The sequence below is a fragment of the Vulpes lagopus genome, chromosome 13 (assembly GCF_018345385.1).
Source record: "Vulpes lagopus strain Blue_001 chromosome 13, ASM1834538v1, whole genome shotgun sequence".
In the NCBI taxonomy this organism is placed as follows: Eukaryota; Metazoa; Chordata; class Mammalia; order Carnivora; family Canidae; genus Vulpes; species Vulpes lagopus.
In genome coordinates this window covers 32,507,555-32,534,834 of record NC_054836.1, presented here as the reverse complement: position 1 = coordinate 32,534,834, position 27,280 = coordinate 32,507,555, and the positions used below count along the sequence as shown (strand labels likewise).

Genomic DNA, 27,280 nt, shown 5'->3' with positions numbered 1-27,280 from the left:
GCATTGGGATAAAGACCTTGAGAGGAAATGGGGGAAGAAAAAGGCTGAAAGAGAACAGGTCCTCTACAATTACCATCTGGACAAGATATTTGCTATATCTGCAAGGGGCTTCCATGACAAACCTTTAACCAAGATGCAATCTATTTTATCTGCATCTGTTGTGGCAGATGAGTTATTAAGCCCAACTGAGGGAGGAATGTCCTTCAAGAATTTCCTTGGATACGAAGCCCCAAGTATAGAATTAAGCGTTACTTGAAAGGAGGACCTTCACAGAGCAGCTAATGGTGCTTTCCACCAGGCAAAATTGGTTTCTTTGCTCAAATTAATATTTGCTGAATAATGTGTTCAAAGTGCCTCATGAATGTCATCTATGGAGCTTAAAAAGTAAGAAATAAAGAATATACACATCATGCCATGGAAACATATACCATGATGCTATATAATTAATATATGCTGATCATGGTCCTTATTGTTTCATACATTCTAAGTCCATGAGAGAAGAAAACAGTCATGTTGTCAACTTTTTATTTTCTTGGTTGAAACTGTTTACAGCAGGGTTCATATAAACATTCACTGTGTCTCTCTTCAACTTCATCCTTCTGCTCCCTACATCCTTTGCCTATTCTCTAACATTTCTTTCCTCCTACCCCCTCAAAAATATGCAACAAAAAGGGAAGGGAGTATTTATTTCCCCAAATTGTATCAACTGAAAAAGGACTAGGAAATCAAGATTATAAAATAAACATGGTAAAGATGAAAAAAATTAACATCTGCAGGGTTGCTTTAATATTTGGAAATATGAATATAAAATTTCTATCAGTATGACAAGAACATAACAGGTATTCATTACCCTGTAGTTATTATTATAGCACATTATTTTTTTAAAGATTTATTTATTTTTATTTTAGAGAGATAGAGAGAGCACAAGACCACCAAGAGGGACATAGAGGAAGAAAGAATCCCCAGAGCAGACACTCCACTGAGCATACAACCCTGAGATCATTACCTGAGTCTAAATCAAGAGTCGAACACTTAATCAACGGAGCCACCCAGTTGCCCCTCAGAGAACATTTTTATTTTTAAAGATTTTATTTATTTATTAATGAGAAACACACACACAGAGAGAGAGAGAGAGAGAGAGAGAGAGGCAGAGACATGGGCAGAGGGAGAAGCAGGCTCCATGCAGGGAGCCTGATGCAGGACTTGATCCTGGGACTCCAGGATCATGCTCTGAGCCAAAGGCAGAGGCTCAACCACTGAGCAACCCAGGCATCCCAAACATTTTTAATACACACATCAAGAGATGAATAATTGAGGGCCTCCTTAGATTTCCATATTCTGAATGAAGATAATTTTTATTTATCAAAATTAGCTATAATATCATAAAACAGAATATAGAAGTCCCCAATTTCTGCTATTTTTAAAGGAAAAAATGAGTACATGTAAGTTGGATAAGAAAAATAAGAATGGAAAGTTTCATCACTCTTCAGGCTGATAAACAAACCATGTGTATTCAACAAGTCACTGATTCCTAACTGCAAAATAAGAAATGGAAATAATGAGCAAGAGGTGAATAGTATGTGCCAGTATTTGCTATGCTTACTTTGTGGGGTCAAATCAGGTATTTTATTTTATTTTATTTTATTTTATTTTATTTATTTTATTAAATATTTTATTTATTTGACATACAGCACAAAAGAGGGAGTGACAGGCAGAGGAGGGAGAGGGAGAAGCAGGCTCCCAGAGGAACAGGGAACCTGATTTGGGGCTCGATCTCAGAATCCAGGATCATGACCCGAGCCAAAGGCAGATGCTTAACTGACTGAGCCACCCACGTGCCCCTAAATCAGGTATTTTGATATGAGAAATAGGGATAGCAACACTCACATGAGACATAGAACCTTCACTAGGTATAATGACATACATCTGTGTTTGGGATTTAATAACAATCTAGGAGTATCACCAGTCCACAACGCATTATCCCCAGCTAATGTTTTCATTCCAGATGTCAGGGAATGTCTATTTAAAAATCAAACAGCTAACATTAGCTATTTCACCTGAAGCTATAACAACCTGTTTTTTTTTATAACAACAATCTATGAAGTAGAGACTATTGTCTTATTTTGGCTCTATCTGAAGGAAATTCTCTACAGTATATCCTGTAAGTAGAAGAGACTCAAATTCATTTATTTTATTCCTTTTTTAATTTTTATTTATTTATGATAGTCACAGAGAGAGAGAGAGGCAGAGACACAGGCAGAGGGAGAAGCAGGCTCCATGCACCGGGAGCCCGACGTGGGATTTGATGCCGGGTTTCCAGGATCGCGCCCTGGGCCAAAGGCATGCGCCAAACCGCTGCACCACCCAGGGATCCCAAATTCATTTATTTTAAATACAAGACTTTACTTGGATGAAAATTCACTACTTTTTGATTATTTAAAATGAATAATTATGTATTGACTTGAAGGAACCCAATTCTAGTTAAAGGAAACTAAAGTATAGGAGTTATTAATATTCTGAAGGCTAACCCATAAGAAATTTTCAAGCATAGGTTAATGCTGTTCCCATTATAAGCTAGGAAGAAAAAATTAGTAGGGAAATTCTTAGGTATTTAATTTTATTTAAAATATGTAGCCGACCCTTGAACTACATTGGTTTAAATTGCATGGGTCCACTCATACATGGATTTGTTTTGATAAATATAGTACTATAAATTTATTTTCTCTTCCTTATGACTTTTTAATAACATCTTTCTCTAGCTTACTTTATTGTCAGAAAACAGTATATAATATATATAACATATGTTACCTAAAACATAAAATATGTTTAAATCAACTGTTTATGCTATCAATATGGCTTCTAGTCAACAGTAGGCTATTAGTAGTTATGTTTTGGAGGAGTAAAAAGTTATATGTAGATTTTTGACTGCTTGGGTGGTTGGTGGCCTAACCCCCACGTTGTTCAAGAGTCAACCCTATTTCACTTGAAATCTGATCAACCATACCAGAGCATTCCAAGAAAAAAAATGTAGGCCAACATGAGGAATAAGAAATGAAAAATCCATAATTATTGTCAAGGTCTATGTTAACATGGCTAGCTTTCTATCCCATGGTATAACACTAGTCATATTTTTAATATCCAATCATTAGGGTAAACGTAAAGTAGTCTTTTCACTACTTTCAAATGAATTATGGATTATCATAACATCTCAAGAATGTTTAATCATTAAATACAGAGTACACTGGCTGTCAGACATCCAAATGTATATGATTTAAATCAGTTGATAAGAAAAAGCAAGATTAAAATGGTACTCCAAATTATGAATTTGTGCCATTGAGTATAATGTACAGTCATGATATCTGATCAGTTTGTCTAATAATGAAATCCATTAACTTGGAAATTTTACATAATTACCAATGTAGCACCATTCTTGACAGAAAAGACAGGAAGAATCTGATTTGTAAAAATTTTAAACGACTAAAAAAAAAAATTCCTAAAAATAAATAAATAAATAAATAAATAAATAAATAAATAAATAAATAAAAATTACTCCAGAAATTACAATGTACATCCAAGAGCAAATTTGACTTCTGGAATAAAGCTTCTTGACATGGTGGTGAATTAAATGAGAAGGCACAGTCAATACCCTGCCCACTCTTCATTCCAAGCGTACTCTTCATAGGATTTTCCTATGATCACAACAACAATGTCAACTGATACAATCCATAAATGAAAATGTATACACTATCAAATAGATCTCCTTTTTGGGTTCATTTTAATTGTGTTTTTATTTTTTAACTTGCCTCATTTTTCATTAGGTTCTTCAGAAGCACTGCATCTCAACTGTATTTCAATAACTTTTAAAAATGTCTTAGGGTCACCTGAGTGGCTCAGTCAGTTAAGTGTCTGACTCTTGATTATGGTTCACTCAATGCCATTAGACTGAGCCCGAGTCGGGCTCCATGATCAGGGTGGAGTCTGCTTGTCTCTCTCCTCCTACTCCGCCCCCCCCCAGTTGCTTGCCCTTTTTCTCTCAAGTAAATAAATAAATAAATAAATAAATAATTTAAAAGATCTAATTTCTGATCTCTCCCTCATCTCAGCAATCACTGCCTATTCTTAGAGATCGGCATTCCATACCACCCTCTGATTTACTCACATACAAATCTGAAGTCAGTTTTCTTCCTGTCCCAAGTCTAAGCACATATTACTTAACCATTAATGGCCATGCTTCCTTCCCCTACTTCTTTCATCTTTCTTTGTAACATATAACAAATATATAATTCAGTGCCTTTTCCTCTAACAAGTGTTCTTACTGGGAAAATTGCAGCAGCAGCTGAAGTATTCCATCTGACCAATTCCTTAAAAAATAGATTAACCTTTGTTCGGTTTTTAATTACAGAGTTTCCTACATTTATACAACAAATATTATTTCCTTTGACAAGTACTGGTCCCTTCAAAGGGTTCTGGGAAGAAGGGCCTTGGGTGTTCAGGCAAAGTGAGCAGGACCAATAGGGACTCTGTGTAACGAAAGTCTGAGAACTATAGGACCAGGCACACCTCGCTGTTAATGTTCACTTTGTAAACCGTAATCTTGTGGTTCGGGAATAGAAATGGCCTTTGAGTCCTAGCACTGTGTCCTTAAAAATATGCCATACTGCTCCAAAATAATAATAATAATACGATAAAATAAATAAGGGCTCAACATGAATTAGGAAAGAATACTATTCTTCCATAATTATGAAGGAGTATTATGAAAGAATCATATTCTTTCATAATTCATGTTTTTAATCCTTCAATACTATTTTTTTATCCTTTTGTCACATCAATTCCTAATATTTGAATAGCAGAATAACATTTCCAGTACTTAGTGCTGGGAGACAACAGAAATCAAAATGAAAATGCACAGAAATATCCAGATGGGGGAAAACAGCGAAAAAGATAACCCTGGACTGTGGCAATAGGAGACACCCTGCAACAGTGTCACTGTGCATGCTGGCATCTACTATAAAACATTGGGGTCCACAGTTCTGCGCCTGTTACCAGTTCAGACTCCTTCTCTTCTTGCCAGAAAGAATAGAATCTGACTGTTTTTGTTGCTCTAACTTTACAGAGAAAAAGCAGAGCAGGGTCAGAACTAAAGAGGCTCGTGGCTACTTGATGGTGCCCCAGGAATACACAACTTGCAAAAGGCATTTGATGAACTTACTGCAAGAAAACTAACTACTTTTAAAAATGGTACTGGTGAAGACTTGGCACTTAACATGACCCACAGGCACTTACAGACACACAGACCAATCATTTTTCTGCAAACAGTAGCAAGGTCTTGACATGAGGAAGTAACAACCAGACAAAGACCATCATGCCATAATATGGCCCATCCAGAACAGAAACTCTGGGGTTCAGGCTATACAAGACAAGAAATCCAGGCTGGATTTGGCTCCAACTGGTAAAGATGAGATAGGAACTGAAGATTCATGTCAAAAGTCATCATTTGTCAAATATAATTTTGCTTGGTTTAATAATAAGATAAATCATTGTATGGTTTATTAATGCACGTTAAATCATTTTCTGATCTTTCTGAAGCCTTGCATTAAAAAGACATTTTCTAGATTTTGTAATGGATGCTGGGGTAAAATGTGACTACTGGAGACAAAAACACCATTACTCAAAGTAGAAAGAGCCAGGTATGACTTTATAGAACTGTGGCATAGCATTCAGTAGTTCACAGCAGTATTTGGTTAAGAATATGCATTTGAGTCACCAACCCCAAAGTAATATTAAGTAGGTTAAGTTCTTTATTTATACTTTTTGACCACCATGAGGAAAATGACAGGCTATTACAATGCATGCCATAGCACATCAGCTATAACACAATAATTATATTCCAGAGAAAATTCAAAGTCTGTTAATATGCTAACAAGTTTATGAGGTGATAGGATTATCAAGCAAACTGCTCAAAACCTATGTTATTTTGTAGCTTACCATCTTCATCATCATCATTATCATTCACATTTAAAATTGTGAGTTGGGGAAATAATTGTGAGTTGGGGAAATAAGTTGGATCCTTTGCACCCTAACCCCCCCAAAACCAAAAGCTACCATTCAGCTGGGCCAGAGGCTGTCACAGTGGATTGATAAACGCACAAAACAAGGACTCTTATGGGACTAAGACTAGCTAGGACTCTTATGGAGGAGTGGTGCCGAGCCCATGCTGAGAGAAGTGGAGCACCTGGGGCAAGGGCTGCATTTCAGGGGGCCTTAGAGGAAGAACATCTTGCTATGAACCAACAGCTGAACAAGGCTGGGCATGTGCACTATCCTTTAAGACTTATCTGGTGAGCTATTATGAAGAGAATGCATTATTGGTTCAAGTATAAACTAATACTTAACAGAATAAAGCAACAAAGAGTAGTCCAACTTATTTATAAAAACATATGGCAGTTCTAGTACCACAGACAAGGGGAGATCTTCGATTAACAGTGCTAAGATAGTTGGTTCTGTATGTTAAATTATTATAGACCTAGAAATTAGATCTTTATATTAAACCACACACATGTACACACACACAATCACAAAATTAACTTCAAGTAGATTAATGATCTATATATGAAGAGTAAAATTTTTTAAAAATTAGGAAAAATGCAAAAGAGTATGTTCAAATCCTCAAATTAGGGATTGAAAATTTCAGTAAGACAAAAAACAGAAGCCATTATAAAAAATATTGATAAATATGACATAAGAATGTGTTGTGCAAACAAACCATTATAAAAGGAAAACATGATACATTGAAAGAAAACATCTACAGCACATTTAATCAGCCAGTGATTAGTATTCAGAATATAATAATAATATTTACAAAGGAGTTAGAAAAGATACAAACCAAAACAAAGTAGGCAAAAGATAAAAATAAGCATTCAGTGAAAAGGAAACACTAATGTACACTCTATATATAAAACATGCTTAAGGTTACTAATAACCAGGAAATAAAAAATTGATTCCTAAGAAAATATAGTTATAAATCTAAGGGATAGGTAAAAACTGAATCTAATAATACCAAAGATTAATAAGACTACTGAATAATAAGAACTCTTACACATTGACAGTGTAAGTTTATTTTGTCACAAACATTTCATTTAATGCAGGTGAGATTTTCTGAAGAAATTGCCATTTGAAGTGGCAACATTTTGTGTTTTCTAAGGCAACTAAATTTCATAAAATCCTAAGCGGAGTCTTGGCTAAACTTACCTTTCTCTTCCTCTTTTTTTTTTTTTTTTTTGCTTAATTTAAACTAAATGTATTCTTTTCAAGATTTTTCTCATTGTAATTCTGCTATCAACAATGAGAAATTACTATGGCACCTGAAATAAAAGTTGATTTCCAAATTAAGTAATGAAACATAAAAGGAAAGAGCTAATGTGCAGCCCATCATCTTGAGAGAGCAGCATAGAATTAGTAAATGCATAAATTGCACTTAAAAGTACAGTTTCCTTTTCAAAGATGATAACTACTTTAAGGAAAGCTTCATGTCTGTTGATAGCTTTCAGGCAATTAAAGTATTGACTGATCTTTGTCTCTAGTTTCAAAAGCAAGAACCATTAAATGCAGAAACAGTCATGATAGGCAAACATATTTTAACTTAACAAAATAAAACTACTGAAACTTATAAATATATCAGATAAGACAGAAGGTAGGTATGCTCTGTGAAAGGTTATTAAGAGAACAAAGAAAATTTATAATTATTCTAAGTTTCTCTTGATTTTCATGAATGTTTGAGATCAATGTAATTTAAGAATAGCGTAAATATTAAAAAAAAACAACATAACATTAAGTTCCAAAAATCATACTTTTGTAATCTGTTGTGATAAGACCCTCACCAGTTTTAAGTTTTGAAGATTCATGAACACTAGGAAGTGTGACTGGCAATGAATTTTGAGACCATTTTAAAGCTCTTCAATTACAAAAATGTATTTTACTAATAAAGAATCTCCTCCATATGAACACAATTTGACCTTAATAAATACCCCATCTCAATCATGTTTTGTAAATATAGTCTTCTGATTCCTGAAATAAATACATACAGATGAGTCGGGTTTAATTTGCTTATTTATACGTAAAACTAATGAACTCCTCTGCCAGCCTTGGATTAGAAATTTTGACACATTGGCTATTGGGATTCCCTGGACAGTTTTAGCTACCTATTGTCAATTGTCAAACTACCAGTTCATGTGGTCCAACTCAGTTCTTAGAGGCTATAATTATTTCCCTTACTTTCAAGTTCTTGGGGAACTCAAGATATTAGTGGGAACTGACTGCAAGATAACTAATTACTTTAAGCTACTGAATGAAAGATGCATCAGAAGGGATGTTATTACTATCTTTGGAGTTGGAGAAAGCATGGAGCACAGCACTGAACACTATCAGCATCCACCTAAGTAAGCTCTGCTCTGGAGACAGGGTGTTCAGCCCCAGACGCTGGTGACTTCCTATAATTAGGAATAGGAAGTCCTAGTTTTCCTAGCAGCAGAATGTTTTCCTAGGAATTATTAGGTGACGATTTGAAAACCAATTTGGCATGGCAGATGATATCTCCAGGCGGCAACCTTAAGTAGCAAAACTTTGAAAACAAAAGAAGGGGTTAGCTAACTGTAGGCTTTGCTTTTCTTGGTGGGAATACAAAACTGGAGCCAGAGTTTAATTGTTCAAAAAAATACAATATATTCCAGGGGCTGTGTGTACAAAGAATGAGAAAACAAAGCAACAACAACAAAAAAGAGAGATAAGGTTATTGGCTGCTAGGGAGGAATATTGGGGAAGAAATAAGATATTTAAGGGGGATTTTTTTTAAAATGATGTTTTACTGTGTGGTATTCTCTAGGCTCTCCTCTCTTACTCTATATCAGTCTGAAACACTACTGCTTTAAATCTTAGAGTGAAAGGAGTTAAATTTGCCTTTTGGGAAATATAACAAAGCTCAGATCCTGTCCTATTGGCTTTGGGGACAGATCTGAGGCTCTCTGTGGTGGTCTTGCCACATCTGGGTTTCACAGGGGCAGATCCATCCAGTCATGTTATTAAACATTCAAACCATATAACTAACAAGCATGGGTTTCAGTCAACATTCTGCCATCATCCTTCTAATTATAATCTGGTTTCCCAGAATTTTCTGGTCAGAGGTCATGAGGGTATTGTTCCCTGGAGTAATACTTTTCATTGAGACTATTCATTTGACATTCTGGTTGAATCCATTTGTCTTTGCAGGCATCACTGATATGAATTTGCCAAAGTAATGCCATCCTGTGAGGACATGCTAACAGACATTTGTAGTTGATATGGTACCTATTCCAAACAATCTTTAATCAGAGTTTTCTATAAACATTATCCCTGCAGAGTAATATAATTTAAATGTGATACATTCTTCTATTTTAAATTCAATAGCATCCAAAATCAAAATTTAAAAGTTCAAGTTTGGGCTGTCATAGAATTCTTGATCTCAAAGAACTGGCCCATTACCCATAATGGAAACCAAACATGCAATGGGACGTTTGCTTTATAAATATGTAGTTGAGTTTCAGGAGATGAGACCTAAAGTGTGCTATAGGAAATACACATGTAAAGGGACTCTATTACATATCATTGTATCACAGGACATTCCTAAGTAAGGACATTTTAATTTTAAGATCACATAGAGCTACATGCAGAGGAAATAATACTGAAATCACAATGCGATGCTCTGGAATACTAGTAATCTTGGTGGATTTTGCTGATATTTTGTTGTTTATGAGTGACATTACAGAAGCTAGAGCCTAACACAGTCATTCCAGAAGAAAATTTCCCTGCAATGAACAAAGCCCTTTTGTGCTTCTGGTAAAACATGACTCCACTAAGGCAATTAACTGTTTTAAAAATAAACTAATTCATTTTGGAGATCTGATGTATAATTATGCAGCTGCATGGACTGGGGAGGCATGGTGACTGGCTAAAGTGTTAGTAAAATTAGAAGAAAAAAAAAAGCATCTCCATGCTGACAGCTAAAGCATTGATTTAATGTCCAATTGCCACCTTTGTATTATGAGGAGCTACAAAATGAACCTTTTGCTAAAATAATACCAAAAATTTCTGATAATGATAATAGGGTATCTCCAGGGACATAGGGACATAGGTAACTAAAAATATTTATCCACAGCCTCGCTTTGAAGAAGCCTGGCATTCTCCGTAAAATCAACTCTTACATCTCCACAAAAATATGACTCAGAATTTAACTCACTCATTCCATAGACAGAACTGTTGCGTACTACTTCTAGAAGCAGAACATTTGGTGACAGGATGCTTGTGTGGGTTCAGGGGCAGGGACCAGAAGAGGAAATGGCTCTTGGTCCATTTTCAGAGATTTGTTATTAAGGCAGCAGCTTCCTTGGGTGGGAAGAGCCAGGCCTGGCCATTAACCACAGCAAGATCCTTCCAAGTTTTGTTGGGCAAAGGGCTCTCAACCTGATCATGACACCGAAACTGACCCTGCTCGCAGCTTCAGCTTCCACAAAACCCACAGGGTAAATTCACACCACATGATGAACGTTATTTTAAAATTCTACTAACACTTATTCGATTCCCTTTCAATTACACAATACACTTCCCACGAAGTGAAGACAGCAGTATTTGCACACTGTGTCTTAATAGATTTCCCTCTCTGTTGATCATTCTTTCTTTTTTTTTTTTTACCTCTTTCTTAACTCCTTGCTTCTTTGTCCTTTTCCCTCCCCCACCTTCTCTCTCCTCTTCTTCCTCCCTCCTTTCTTTTTCAATCTCTGCCTCCCCTCCTTTCTCCATCTAACCAGTAGCACTTTAACTCATTTTTCTTCCTCTGAGCATTCCAGATTCTGGCTATGAATCATGTTAAATATCACTGTTTTTGTCCCTCTGACTTTCAGGTTTCTAGTGTTGCTTTTAGTTTTCTAATATCCTGAAATGAGATATTATGAATTTCAGCTCCACGTAAACATACAGAATAATCTTTATCTATTTCAAACTTGCTTTAAATTATGTGAGAATGTAAATGTTTATTAAATTTGGTGATGAGTCTGCTGCCTCACTGCCCTAAAGGAAAAATAAATTGTCATTCAAAGACAATAAAATGTGTATAAATAGAGGAATATATTAAAATTCTATGGTTATAAAATGTTACTTCCTCAGTATCATTTTAATGCATTCTAACAATTAGATGCAACCTTTATTTCTCCAAATTTCGCTTCCCTAGGTGTCTGATTTCATCAGCTTAGCAGAACCTTCCTTCCCCCAAAAATACTGTGGCTAAAGTCTCCCAGAGGAAAACAGACACTGCAGGGGCAGCTGAGGGGGCTTACCTGCAGGGGGAAAGCACAATTCTGCCTCAAATGTTCCTGATGTTTTGTCCAATATTTTATTTTGATCCTTTAAAGCTGACAGAAAAGGTGTAAGAATCATGCAAAGAACTTACATGCAGACTCACCAATTTTTATCATTGTGCCACAGTATGTTGCTGTTTTAAAATTGAATTTAACTTATACAGAATGTTTCCATACATGCATCCACAAAAAAGTCATTAGAGATATTACCAAGGCTCAATATCAGTGTCTGACAGAAAGACAAAAATAGCCTTCCCCAGGCAAATATTGGGTTGCCATCCCCTTCCTCAATGTCTTCTTAGAAGGCCTAAAATAACACAGGATAAGAAGCTGAGAAGCACTAGGGCCTCAGAGTTAAGACCTAATTATTTTATTTCTGCATTTTAAGTGATACGTGCGAAACACCATAAATTTATACAGGAACCTTCTTATTACTTTATGTTATTTATGACACAGCCAATGTGGCATAAGATTCCCTCTTAGACTCTATCCACAGAGGTCAAAAAGTTCCATTTTTGATGTTTTTAAAGACCATTTTATTTATTTTTTTTTAATTTTTTTAAATTTTATTTATTTATGATAGTCACAGAGAGAAAGAGAGAGAGGCAGAGACATAGGCAGAGGGAGAAGCAGGCTCCATGCACCGGGAGCCCGACGTGGGATTCGATCCCAGGTCTCCAGGATCGCGCCCTGGGCCAAAGGCAGGCGCCAAACCACTGCGCCACCCAGGGATCCCTAAAGACCATTTTAAACTGCTGAAAATAATTTCACCAACATGTTGATCCATTAGTATGAAGCTCTAAGGAAAACATTATAACAAAGCTCTAATCAGCGAGAAGTAAACCAATGATTACAATAGCTATGAATAATTACAAATGTTGTCCAAGAAGAACTACTGGGGGAGGGAAATCAAGGTTGCCAGATAAAACTGGACACATCTTTTGGTATCACATTCACCTCAGAATTTTCCATATCAATTTCTCCTTACAGAATCAGAAGTCATTTTGGGCAGCCCGGGTGGCTCAGCAGTTTAGTGCCGCCTTTGGCCCAGGGCCTGTTCCTGGAGACCTAGGATTGAGTCCCAGTCTGTCTCTCATGAATAAATAAATAAAACTCTTTAAAAAAATAAAGATCAGAAGTCATTTTGGTAGCTTATGCTATAGCTTGACTTATGCAGCAGTTTTCAGACCCAGATGCACAAGGATATGAGTGGAGATGAATTACTGTCCTGTAGAGATAGGTGAGGTTGACATGTATATAGGTCCTGTCAAGTGAGCAGAAAATGGAATTGGTTGAGTCTTACAAAAGGATGAGGCAAAAATAAGTTGTCTGAGTTAATGTGGAAGGGATGTATGCCTTATGCTAAGGCTCCATCATAATCACCACATGTTGTTTCCTCTCAGCCCAGTAAAATAATCTGCTGAGCTCTGCAAACACAGAGCTAGCAGAGATAATGAGAAAGGGTGACCCAAGAGCACAAGTATAAAAGTTGTGGCAAATCCCCGGCTCCTTTCTTTGAATGGGTATTTGTTTTCTGGGAGCAAAGATTCAGCTAGTCCAGTGATCTTGGCTTCCCACAACCCAGATACTGATTGGTTAACTTTGTTGTCCCTGGCTTTGATATGCCTCAGATGGGTGCATCTCTCTAGGTGGCTATGTGTAGGAGTGGTTGTGCTTCAAAGATAGTTTGAAAATTGCAAACTGGCCTTCATTCATCCATTTGTTCAATGAGCACCTAGTCAGTACGTCCAGGCATTACTCGAAACATCTGGGATAAGCTAAAGACAAAACCCATGCTCTCATGGAGCTTCTATTCTACTGTGGGGCAGAAAACAAAACATAGGTACACAAAGAAGTGGTATTCCAGATAGTGATTACTGCAACACTGAAATAAAACAGGGTAATAGGATATAGAGTAACTTTGGAGGCATGGATTATTTTTTTAAAGATTTTTTTCATTTATTCATGAGAGACAGAGAGAGAGGCAGAAACCTGGGCAGAGGAAGAAGCCTGATACAGGAGTCTATACCAGGACCCCAGGACCCCAGGATCACAATCTGAGCCAAAGGCAGGCACTCAACCGCTGAGTCACTCACATGCCCAGCATGGGCCATTTAGAAAGGGTAATGAGCAGGCATCGCTTTTAAGGAGGTGGACACTCAAGCTGAGATCCAAAAAATATGAAGAAGCAAGCCTTGTAAATATGTGGGAAAGGCATATTCCAGACAAAGGGTCTCTGTGTGTCTGCAGCAGAATGATGGCCAGTGGAACTGCAGCACAGAAAGGAGTGGCCAAGGTAAAGAAGATGATCTTGGACAGAAGAGCAATTCCTGTAGAGCACCCTGACTGAACAGAGAGAGAGTTTAAAGGATCAGGTATGGGGTGGTGTGGCTTTAAGTGGGAAAGAACTCCATTCTAAGAGCCCTCCCACTGCGGAGCAGGTCCTGGCCCATGCTGGGGGCAGTGCCTGTCTGGGGGGCAGCTAATCAGAGACAAAACCAGAGGTGACTAGATTAAAGGAAGCTGTCTGAATATTATCTGTGCCATTTCTTACTGTGGAATTTGATTTGAAACTGCCAGTAACAATCTTTTCTTGGAAGTAGGCAGGGATAGATAGTATAAATAAATATAATCTAAAGGCAAAAACAGGACTGAAAATCAAATCTCCCAGCAAAAAGCAGCTAAAGCAGGGCTTCAAATCAAATCTTCAGGTCTAGAGGAAGTCTGTAGCAATTACAGAGCACCATCCACAGCAGAGCAGCAGTATAGACAGAAGTACTGGCATGGACCTGTTAGAGGTCTCAGTCTGGTTTATGTTAGTAGCAGAATTTTTAAAAAAGGGGATGGGCTTTAGAAAACCAGAATCCAAACAGTCATTTACAGGTTATTTTTAAAAGGCACCCAAATTAGCATGTCTAAACTACTTGAGTCTTCCGAGCATCTCTTTATCCCACTCCCACATCCTTCTGGTAATAGTCTTTGATTTTCTTTCCATGGGATGGTTACATAACGGTACCCCCAACTCAGTGACCAAGTAATAAAACTAAAGAGCAGGCACCTGACCTTAGTGGGCAAATCTCAATCTCTCTCCAAGAATTTGAAAACAGTACAGAACACAACATGTGCAAAGGCCCAGAGGTGGAAAAATGTTGGGAGCTGAGTTCTATTTGGATGGCATTCAAGAGAGAAGGTCCAGAGACACCTGCTAATGAGTTTTCACCTAATTCATTTTCTTAATAGATACTTGGTTAGTTGGCCATATTGATTTCTGTTGCTGAGAGTGGACAAATCTTTAGCGAATGTCATTATCAATGTTTATAAATGTCATCCTGCTTTGGAATCTGGTATGTCAGAACAACAACAAACTTGAGGGCAGGACATAACCCCCAAATTACTCAAAAGAGTAATAAAACCAAAAGGTACTGTGTAAAAAGCAGCAAAGCTGTGGCTAAGACTCAATTGCTTGGATATCAAATACATGGATGGTGAGGCCACCTGGATGTAGGGCAACATTACACCAAAAGTGCATTCAATTCATCTTCAAATATGTATCAAAATATCTACCCTCTGCCAGTCACCTCCCCTATTTTCAGTAGCTGGAAATACAGAAGTAAACAGGAAGGAAAAGGTCCTTGTTCTCTTTGAGTTCCCATTTTTAGACTTTGACTAAACAGAAATTTTGCCCACATACTTTTTCTGTCAATTATTTGAAATAGAGGCTCCACTTGATAAGCATATGATTCAAAACTTCAAAGTAATCAAGCTACCTGGAAATTCCTTAGGGATACTGTAGAAACAAATCCCTGCATGAAGTATTCTGGTAGGTAAAGGACATGAAAGTTCTCAAAATAAATAGTAAATAGTAATAATAATGGCAACTGAGTAAACATGCAGATTCCAAAGGTTTATCTCTCTGGAGTCTGATTCTGGGAGGTATGAGAACCAGATCTTTGCACTGTTGACAAATGCTGTACATGAGGGGTTAAGCAAACTATGGCAAATGTAACCCCGTGCCCATTTTTCCAAATATTATTGGAATATAGACAACCCCATTTGTTTACATACTCTTGATGATTGTTTTCCTATTAAAAAGTAGAGGTGAATAGTAACAGAGACTGTATGGACCACAAAACCTGAAATATTTACTATCTAAACCTTTATAGAAAAAGTTTGTCAACCCATGCCTTGAGAGATTCTCAGGCAAGCTATCTAACGTCTCTTTTGAAAGCTCCTTCTATTGCTACATTTTAGTAATTTTTCAAAAAAAATAATTTTAATTTAATACTAAGAAACAGAAAACTCCATAACGTGTCAGGCATAGATACTCAAGGAAACATAATGATTATTATCCTTGCAACTTATACTAGCTTAAAATCAGTGATGTTTTATTTTTTGATTCTTGAGTTGAAAGAAATAACATACTTGTCTTAGAAACCAATGAGCAGTTATAAAACAACTTACTAATTAGTGACACACAGAGATCATCTTGGTTACATTTCAGACATATTTCCTTCTAGTCCTCCTTGTAACTGATTTATTAAATGCAAGAAGACACATATATAGGTGACACTATTATATTCTCAAAGCTGATGTTACTTATAATTCATTAGTTCTAAAATAAATAAAATGAGTAATACACTCTGAGTTCTCCCCCCATTAAACTGAGATATACACTGGAAGGGAATGTAACTTGCTCATTTTAATTTTCACAGCAACCAGGATCCAGTCTGGTACATAGTTGGGACTGGTAAAATATTGATAGAATGAATGATAAAGATAGCTATAGACAGTTATGTTCTTACATAGGTCCTATTTGAGGGAACTTTGTGAATTGCCCTCATTCATGAAATACAATGTAGTACCATTAGGTTGTTACTATTGAACACCTACACACTTTCTCTTGCTCTTTTAAGCTGCTTGTTAGATGTGTCACCCTTTAAAATGTGCTTTTTTTTCCTTGTTAATGTAAGTCTTTCAAGGTCAACCTACAGTTTCCTAAAATAACATTATATCTGGTGTTTCCCAGAAATAGCATATACAAATATGACATTTAAAATTGCTGTTTGATTGTACTTGATGGTGAATAATAGTGAGAAGTTCCCAAATTTGAACATGAAAATGTAGTGCTGCTTTTCTCCAGAATGAAAGTAACAGATTATTATAGTAAGCTAACATTATTCTGATGTCTGATACACACACACACACACACACACACACACACACCATGCCACACACCACACCACATCACATCACATCACATCACATCACATCACATCACATCACATCACATCACATCTATATAAGTAGCCTGGCAAACAAAAATCTCAGCTCCTTTTCGTAAATTTTGATTTAGTCACACTGGCCAATGAAGTAAAACTAGAAGTTACAAAAACCTGGTGGTCACCTATGGAAAAACTCCAAGGTCACCACGACTATGTTTGGGTCTGAATCAATATAGAGTGGGTTATTATAAAGCCTGAGGGAATAGCAGGGTAACTAAGAAGCACAAATAAAAATCTAGAATAAGACAGATACCCAAGGTAACAATTATCTCATCTTTCTAAACACATCTAGTGACAATACAGAGATTTGCTTTAAATTTACTTTTGTATCATCTGTTTCCCACCTATATAGTTATCTGGAGGCTCAGAGGAAATGAAAAATAATCAAACTCTTTAAAGATGAAGATAACCCAGGAATCCTTAAGCACCAAATAAGGTTATTACAGATTCCATTCATTCATCATTTATGAATTGATTCTTGTGAGAAATAAATATTGACCTCTACAACATGCCAGGATCTTTGCTAACCTTTTGGGGTAAAACAGACATCATATCCATCCTCATGGAGTTTATATTCTAACCAGAAAAACAGATATTTAAAAATTTATACCTCCTAATGGCTAAAAATAAATAATTTGAACAAAATAAGTAAAATAATATCGGATTGTAACACACAAAATAAAAAAGGAATATAAAAGACAACATAGCTAAACACTTCAAACATATTAAAAAGGGTTTTGTGTTAAGAAAACAGAAAGGAAAAATTTTAATAATATGGATAAATTCCTAGAAAGGCAAAGTATATGCGACTGATACATGAATAACTAAGAAAAACTGAATAGTTATAAAACCATTAAAAATTGAACCCATAATTAAAATCTTTCCACAAAGAAAAGTCCATGCTTCAGCAGTAAACTGTGCTAAAAAATCAAAGAAGAAATAACACTAAGTTCTTCCAGAAATAGAAAATTTGGGGAATACTGACCAACTCATTATTTAGATATATCTTATACCAAATCTAACTAGAGGATTTCAAGACAGGAAAACTATAAACTAGCTTCATTAATGAACACAGAAATAAAAATCTTAGAAAATAGAAGAACTGAAAAACAGACATAAATAAAAATGGTAGCTTCAATTTCTTTCTTCAATAGTTATAGGAATCTTCAGGGAAATTTTAATTAAAACCACAACTATGCATCCACTGGCATGCTAAAATTACAGACAGTTGACCCCACATATTGACAAGGAAGTAGAGGCACCAGTACTCTCATGCAACACCAGTAAGACTATAAACTGATACAACTACTTTGGAAAACTGTCTGACATTGAGTATTAACTTTCAATGGACTCATATGTTATGTCACAACAATTCATAAGGCAAAAAAGTTATTCTCAAGGTACATGAACAAGAATATTCTGTATCAGTGTAATTGATAATTGGTCAGAACTGGACACAACCAAAATATCTATCAACAGTAGATTGGGTAAATTAATTCTGATATCATGATGGAGTGGATATGATAGAACAACGAATATTAACAAACTAAAGTGAAAACAACATGGTGGATGAATCTCACAAACTTAACTTGGCATGAAAAACAATGTATACCATATAATTCCATGTATGTGTAGTATAAAAACAGGCGAAATGAAATGACATTGATGGAAATCACAGCAGAGGTTACTTATAGGGAAGAGGATAGAACAGGGATTGGGAAGGCATTTGATTGCTACATTAAATTGCTACATTGCTACATTGCTGGCATCATGCTGTTTTTTCATCTGTGGGGTTATAACTAGAATATGTTCACTGAGCACTTTTCTGCATATGGGCTTTATTATATTATTATTATTATTATTATTATTATTATTATTATTATTATTATTTTGGTTTAAAAAAAAGGTCCTGACATTTATCAGCACTTTTTAATAACAATAATAAGGTGAACCTGGTATCAGAAGAATTTTATTATGCAGATATATATATATATAAAGAATGGATGAAGACAGGAAGCCTAGATATGAGAAAAAGGGTAAGAGACTGCAACAAATAATCTATCAGGGACAGATTAAATGCTGGGGGGTGACTGTGGATATGGAATTGCTATAACATCATTACTTGAAATGTTAAGATATATCTTTTTATGACAAATTTCTTATTTCCAGCCTATTCTTTTTTAAATGCTAAGATTAGGGTGCTCTGTGGCACAGTCTGTTGGGCGTCTGCCTTTGGTTCATCATGATCCCAGGGTCCTGATATTTAGTCCTGTGTTGGGCTCCCTGCTCAGCAAGGAGTCTGCTTCTCCCTCTGCCTCTCCCTTGGCTTGTGCTCTCTCTCTCTCTCATGCTCTCTCTCTTTTTCAAATAAATAAATAAAAATTTATAAATGCTAATATTAGATGCTTTAAACTCTGAGGTTTTTGATAGCATCAATGATAAATAGATAGTATTGAATGATAATGCTAAGTACTTAGTCAAACAAAACCACTTCCTAATATAGTGACCATACTTTACTTCTCCAGGTCTCAGTTTTTCTCATCCTGATATAACAACACTTGGGAGCATTAAAAATGAGATAATCTATTAAAGATTTTTAACACAACATCCCCTACTGTGAAGTATCATCATCATCATCATCATATAAAACTGATTAAAGCCATATTAGTTTAAACATAGTTTCAGTCATCACAAATAATCTTTTTAATCAAATAATTCCATATTTTTCAAAATTACTTTTTCTTAAACAAAACAAAAAAGTCACAAGCATTCAAACCATAGTTGTAGAAACCTTTCATTCCGTCTTCATTGTACTTTGTAAGCAACAAATGGGCAAGGAGAGCCATTTTTTTTTCTTTTTGCCTGAGACTGCTCTTGCTAAAATTGCTTCAATTCCACTTAATCCTGTGGTTAGACAATACTGATAAGTTCTCCAAATAAAACAAATCACAGATGATTTGGTTTTGGTTAATGGGGAACAAAAATCAAATAAGAGAATATATTTTTTAGAAGATTATGAAAAAATTTCTATCAGTAATGCAATGAAACTGATATTAAAATAACTGGGGGGCAGGTGCCTGGGTGGCTCAATGGTTGAGTGTCTGCCTTTGGCCCAGGGCATGATCCTGGGATCCGGGATCAAGTCCCACATCGGACTCCCTGCATGGAGCCTGCTTCTCCCTCTGCCTGTGTCTCTGCCTCTCTCTCTCTCACTTCACTGTGTCTCTCATGAATATACAAATAAAAATATTTAAAAAAAATAACTAGGGGGATGCCTCTTTAGATGCTGCCCTGGAGATACAAGTGGGCAATGTGTCCTAACAAAGTGGCAGTTCCAGTTCAAATTAGCCAGTAAAAAATAAGACAAAAGAAAAAATGGTTGCTTTGTCTAGTACCAATTGAGGTTATTTTTGTATAATAAAAAATAGGAATCCTATAAACCGATAGCAGAGGGCATAACACTGCTGCTGCTAACAAGATCATGCACAAATGTCATATTACTAGGTTACAATTCTGTAAGCATTTTAGGAAATATCGGATTTAACTAAAACTTTTTGAGCTTTTTTGGTCTCTTAATTGTGAACAAAACATTTAAAAATCCTCCAATGCATAAGAATCACTTTCATTAAAAGTCCTCTTTGTTATCACTTTAATTTATACTTAACTAAAATTACCAGTGTCTACTTCAGCACCGCATAACTCATTTTTATTTTTAAATTTCATGAATTTTATAAGTTTATAGGATCAATCTGTGTCAAGAAAAGATAATTTGCATTCTAGAAATCAATTTGGGTTTAGTTTCTAGCATTTCACCAAGTACTTAGGACTCGAATTTTTTTCTGACCACAAAGTCTTTTGTGTCTGAGAGAAGTGTATGTGTATATGTACGTACACACACATACACATACACACACACACACCTTTTTGTCAGACTTTGACTTTGTTATTCTTTTCCACAGCTAATAGAGCTCCCCACAGAAAGAGTGCCACTAATTTAATTTTCTCTTTTTGGCTTTTTTCACTCTTCTCTAGAAACCATTGTTTATTTTCCAGAGTCCATTAAACAAGTTGAGTTGACATGTTAGTCACAGTAGATCATTTGGGATTTTTTACAATTTTTCTGCTCAATCTACTTTACAAGAAAAGCTAGTAGCCTTTCTCATTTTTCTATTAGTTCGGGAAAATCCACCCTTGACACCATAGAATGAAATTGAAAACCATAAAATATAGAAACCTGGGAACTCTGCCCCCAAACGCAGCTGTCATATATAGTAACTTCACACAATTTCATAAAATTGAGCAAACAATTGTCTCTTCTGCCCTGCAATCAAGCCTGGCTACTGTCAAAAGCTTTGTTCTCTTTCTAATTCCACAAATGTTAAACTGCAAACCCAAGTGCTAGTGTTACTAGGAAGAAGAGTACCACAGAGATGACGGGCTAGAATTACACCTTGTACTCATGAGCTACTCCAATTATCAGAAGCAAACATACAGTTGACCTAATCATTTCAAGTTAACTTCTTCGTAAGGGGTGTGCAAACTGAGATCTAAAATATTTGGAAATAGGAAAATCTATGAGGTTTGAAGACTCTGTACATTAGATGAATGCATACCATTCTCAAGTATAAGGACTGGAAGATAGGCTGTAAGATAACTAATAGGCAATTTCCTTTCATTTTAATAAGGAAGTTATACAATGTAGCCCAAGGGGGCACGCCATCCTTGGAGAACTCTATTAGGCTTCAGCACAATTCCCCAAATCTACACTTGCAAATGTTAATTTGTAATTTGAACACCGTGAAAATTAAATCATCACACTAGGCAAGCTGATTCACTGGCAAGGGAGCAAAATTTGGAAGCCAAGGGCCATTTTCTATGGTTACCATTAGTCAATTACAGTCAGTAAATTGAAGCTTATCTTACTTGTTTTTTTTTTTTAAAAAACCTGCCTCTCCAGAAAACAGTACCCACAAAAAAAAACTTGAAAAATACACTATTTGAGCATATATACTACCAAAATGCAATTTTATTTATTTGTTCAGCCTTTTCTTAGAAAATTTCTTTTACTCTTACTACTTTAATATAATTTTATGCTTTCCTACCCAATTTCCACCTCACAAGAGTATCTTTTTAAAATCATCTGAGAGCAAGAGAGTTAATTTTTAACACTTTAATGTTTAACTTATCTGTTAAAACTTTGTAGGAATTAATAGACTTCAGGCACTTGTAGTTAACGAGAAAAAGGAATCCAGGGGCCTGTGATAAGAGGTGAAGTAAATAGACAGAGTAAGGAGAGATGCCAAGGCCCAAAGATACACCTAACCAACCTGAGAGTCTTATTCAACTGGTAACCCTATGCCTCAGACTCGTGCCAGCTCCTAACAGCAACCCGTGAGCAGGAGCCCATGGCAGAACTGGGTCAGGCGTGTCTTGGCCAAAGTTGGTGCTGACCACAACTTTGACTAATAGCCTGGGAAGGAAAGTTACCCTCTCATGCTCAGTTTAACTCCAAAGAAACCAAAGAAACAGGATGAGGTCTTGCTCTACCTAGGAAGAAATGTAGCAACCAGAGACAGTACCTATAGAAGGAGTTTTAAAAATGGTAAGTCGACGTGGAACTTCATTTTTTTTTTTATTGATCAAAAGTATTGTTAAACTGGCTTCACTGTGTTTGAACTTACAGATATTCTTCTGTCAGGTAGAAACTAGATCTCTACTTCCTAAAATAATTTACTGTTATTTCTTCCTTAATTTTTTGTTACAGATTACTGGAAATTTTTTTTGTGGAAAGATTTTTAATGATGGGTTCAATTTTTTAAATGAGTAAGATCTACTGGGGTAGGAAAATAAGGGTTAGCAGGAACCTTCATGGGAGTGGCAAACAAGAGTCAACATCTTTAGTTCTCTGTTACTGCTTTGATTGGAGGTCAAGGATTTAATATATATTATTTTGAATCTTGGCCAACTAAACAACAAATATCTTTTTATCTCAAGATATGATTTTGCTACCCTCAGCCATGATACAGAAGACTGCAGTGAGAAACTAAAATTCAGTCAATAGGATTGGCTATGAGCTTTTAAAAACCAGTTTTGGAAAATTTGTATCCAATCCTTAAAAAGACAGTAAATCTTACTTGCTCTGGAAACAAACCAAAAGAATATTACAAATATTAGCAGGTTAGTTAGTACTAGTTTTATCAAAAAGTGATCTGAATTCTATATTTATTGGTATATCTTGAAGGTCACATAATTTAGGGGACTTCTCATAGTTTCCTAGTAACCGTGTTCTTGTAGAAACATTAGCCATATTTCACATATGCTCATCTAAGTTATCAAGCCTAAAAGAGCTCTCCTCTCGCTCATTAGACATGACTCTGCCTACTTAAGTTTCTCATTTCAATATATTCTTTTGATCATTTTCTCCAGGGAATCATGGTCAAATGTCCACATTTTAATTACCAGCACACTAACACAGAGTGGCTGCTCCTTTTGATAACGCAACACTTCCCTGGGGCAGAATGCCAAGGAGTTGTCGGCACAACTGCACCTACTCTTTGATGGCTAAGCAGCAACTGTCACAACACAACAAATGTAATTCAGTCCTAACATTTTTTATAAAACCCATCCCGGTGTGAGGCACGCCTGCCCATACACAATCTTCAAGTGAAAAAGTGCCATACTCCTCAGTGTCAGTGTGTGCATCTATGTGTAGACATATGTCCTGTTAAACTTCACAGGCAAGTCTCTTCTAATGGCAGAGGTCTCACTCCCGTCTGACAAAATAGGACCTATCCAGTGGCGAAGGATAATCAATTTAAAAATTCTTGTCACCTGAACATCTGTGAGTTCAAACACATTGAGCCAGGCAAACAACACTTTTGACCAATCAATAAAAATGGAGCTCTTGGTAAACTTAGTATTTTTTTAAATGTACTAATGCCTTAAAAAGGATCCCAAATTCAGTTGCTGAGAGTGAAAATTAATTAGAGCAGATTTTTATAACATGTAGTTATGAGACTATTAAGGTCCACATGCAAAAATCAACCAATTTGTAATTCTGATGAGTCACTTGCACAAAGGCAAGCAGGAAAAATCAGAAAGAAACCACTAACAGCCTAAGAACAATTAGAATATTCTTTTTTTTTCAATTAGAATATTCTTTTTAAAACTATGACGTGGCAATTAATTTTAAATGTTAAACTAAATTTCAAAAACAAATACCTTCATAATATCCCATGAATTTTATTTCCCAACTCATTCCTTGAAAAGCCTTTTCCCTTTCACATAATGGCAATTCTTTCTATTTTATCCTAAATGAAAAGGTGAGGCAGTAGAAATTGATGGGATGAACATTAAGCAGTTCACTCAAAATACTATAGAAGTAGTAGCAGAACTGCATACATACCTTTGAGTTCTGAAAAAAAAAATCAAAACAAAACAAAAACAACACTTGTATTCTTTCCTTGCTTGTTAGAAAAGGGTTAAGATGAGGCATAGACATACAAACTAATCAGAATCTCTCAGATCCAATTTTCATTTGTAAGGAATCCTGGGAAAGGAAGTCTCATTTTACCTACTAGCTTAAGATCTCAAAAAGTGTGGGCACGTGAGCTCTACTGCCACCTTGCTATAACATAAAACTTGAATATGAAGCCAATACCATAGGCAGCAAAACTGAGGATGAAGAACACCATTTTGTGACTCTGGAATACAGCTCTATCTGAAGCTGGTTCTACTTCAGGGTTTTCAGTGCTGTGAGCCAATATTTGGCTCAATTATTTGACTTTCAATTACAGTCAGTTTGAGTTGGACATTTTAAAATGTGCAGAGAGATCTTAAATGGTACATTGCTCCATATTCCATGCAAAACCCAAAGAACAATTTTGACTGGTTTAGGTGAGGCGGTTGTTTAACAATACTTTGGACCAATCAACAAAATGGAGCTCTTTGCAGACTTAATATTTTTAAAAACTCATTAATGCCTTAGCGAGGAGAAAAGGGGTTGTTACTCGTATTTCATAAACATAGAATGAGAGGAAAGCATAGAGAAGAGCTAAACAGAGCCAAATCATCTTAAACTTAGTACAGTGTCATTCATAATCCTAGTTTCTAATATCTGTCACCGACTCCTTTTTCAAGTTTGTGAATCTTATGAATGAGTGTGGTGAAAATATTATGAGCTCAGAAGCTAAATATGATCTTAGTGACAACAACGCAAGTGGGTTAATTACATTATAGGATGAAATTATCTTCACAAAACTTATTCTAGCTCACCTATGCTTATTTCACAACAGATTATCAATGCAGAAATGAAATGTGGGAGCTATGTAATGCATATTTACATTTTTATCTAAGGAATTTTGGGACATAGAAACCCACAAATATTCATTAATAAGTTATACCTGCTTAACACATAAAAAACCTGCTTCTGCTTCTTTCAAGAATAATTTCCTCGCTTCTTTATTGTATCCTTTGGTTTCATGTTTTCCAGTTATAGCTGATGTTTTCAAAGTTGACAATAACTGATGATAAAGGAAAATTTTAAAACAGCCAGGAAAACACTTTCTGAAGATGCTTTATGGCTCTTGGTAATCTAATTTGTGGGAAATGCAGAATGAAGCACCACAGAGTGCTTTTCAATAATTTATGGTGGAGATTCATCTCCTAAGTTTAGAAACATGATTTGTGACCCAACTGTGCTGTGAACCTATTTGTGTAATTAGATGGCTGGCTACAATCCCCAACCTGGCCCATTCTTCCTGCATGCTCTTCTGGGTTTGTAATAGATTCTTGGATCTATCCTTAAGAAATGAATAAATGAAAACAGTTATTTAGCATGTATCTTTTAAAAATTCTACTTATTGCTAAAAGCACAGGACTAGCTAGTAGATTCTCATTGTCAGTTTTTCCTTCTGAGTTTCGAGGAGAAGAGATAAACACTAATACAAAATTATTTTGTTTTCATTTCATTTACATGCTTGAATAGTGCAGGATTTTTTTTTATTGTGTAATGAAATCACAACATCCTGACTAAAAATTCACCTTAAATGGGAAAAGGGACCAAGAATATCACAGCTATAAGTATTTCTAGTTCAAATTTTAAAGGATTCATGGAGTGAGACTTAGCATTGACAAAACTATTTTAAAAATCATCTTGAACTTAAAGTGAAAAAAGCCAGTTATATTATCTTTATTTTATTTACATGACTACTCTTAAGTTGTAGAATATTAAGTTACTTACAACAAACAGGGAGAAATTTGTGGTCTTTTTCCTACATTCACTTCCATGTCCCTGACACTGTTTTATGATCCAAATTTTCATCTTTAACTGAAGCAAGTAGGCACTTAGCTTTAAAAGAAGAAAAAGAAAAGACAACAGACAGCTATGAATTATGTATGACCTGTGTGCTCAGGGACAACTAATTAGAAATCAGTTAAGAAGAAAGTAAATTCTGATGCCATCCTTCTCCATTTTTAGGTAAAAGAAAACTTTTAGTTTGAATATTTGTTGTCAGCAAAAACTAACATCCACAATGAAAATTTATTTATAATGTTCTATTTTATACAGTTAAAGAAAAAATGATTATATTTAACCCAGTAATGAGATCAACGGAATTGTTAAATAAAACTTGTATAATTAATTCTCAAATGCCACTTTTTTTTAGGATAAATGCTGAAAATAACAGCTACATAAAAGGTAGAAGACAATTTAATTAGGGAAATAAATAAAGCAAGTTTCTGGTTGTCAAATGAGTAATAAGTAAAGTAAAAGAATAAAATTTTATTTTGCCTTATAGGGATTTTTACTTTTAAACTTTTTTCGTGAATATATTATGTAACATTAAAAAAAAGGATTTGGGAGTAACAGTCCAAATACTTGGATTTGACTTCTAACTTTACTGGCTTTGTGAACCTGGGTAACTAATTTAAACTTTCTGGGCCACAGATGCCTGAAATGGAAAGTGGAGGCAATACTTGACCTATTTATATTACCAAGTTAAGTATCTGAAAACATAACTAACACTTCGCAAATTGTAAAGCACTATCCAAATATAAAATGTTGCTATTATAAAATTTTCTAAAGCTTTAATCTCAAAATCATAGTGACCTACCTAAAATTAGAAGGTTAATTACATTGCCCAAGAAGAACTGCAATTCATCCATCACCTTATGAATTCAGAGGTGTTTTTTGAGATCAAAACTTTTTTTTAAAATCTCTAATTTTGTAAATCTCCAGCATTTTTATAAGACTAATAAGTAGACATGTCCTAGATAATTTTTTTGCTATATCTGAATTGGTTTTAATTATTTTATAATTACCAGTTCAGAAAATTTTAGTAATTCCATAATTACTAATTTAAGCAAATACAGTTTCTGAATAATATGTATGCTTTCATGTTGGATTATGAGGCTTTTAGTGCATAAGCTAATTCTGATAATATCTCTGTATTTGCTAAATATTTCTGCAATTCTATTAAAAAGGAACAATTTCTCCACATACTTAAGTTTCAGAATCCCTTTCCTCTTCCTTGTAGGCAGTCTAAGTGTAATTTTGGTTTTCATATATAGGCTGCTTGCACAAGTATACCATTTAAATTGAATCTTATTCATACATGC

At 35.4% G+C, this 27,280-nt stretch overlaps 1 protein-coding gene and 1 long non-coding RNA gene across 7 annotated transcripts in view; one reads left to right on the top strand and one right to left on the bottom strand.

Moving 5' to 3' along the window:
- Nucleotides 1–27,280, bottom strand: part of HDAC9 (histone deacetylase 9) — a 927,702-nt gene that overhangs the window by 543,801 nt on the left and 356,621 nt on the right. The window lies entirely within an intron of this gene.
- LOC121474762 overlaps nucleotides 21,975–27,280 on the top strand; it is a 90,253-nt gene continuing 84,947 nt past the window's right edge. For all 3 annotated transcript variants that reach the window (XR_005983518.1, XR_005983516.1, XR_005983517.1), the window contains exon 1: nucleotides 21,975–22,265. This is a non-coding gene — a long non-coding RNA (uncharacterized LOC121474762). The remainder of the gene's footprint in view (nucleotides 22,266–27,280) is intronic.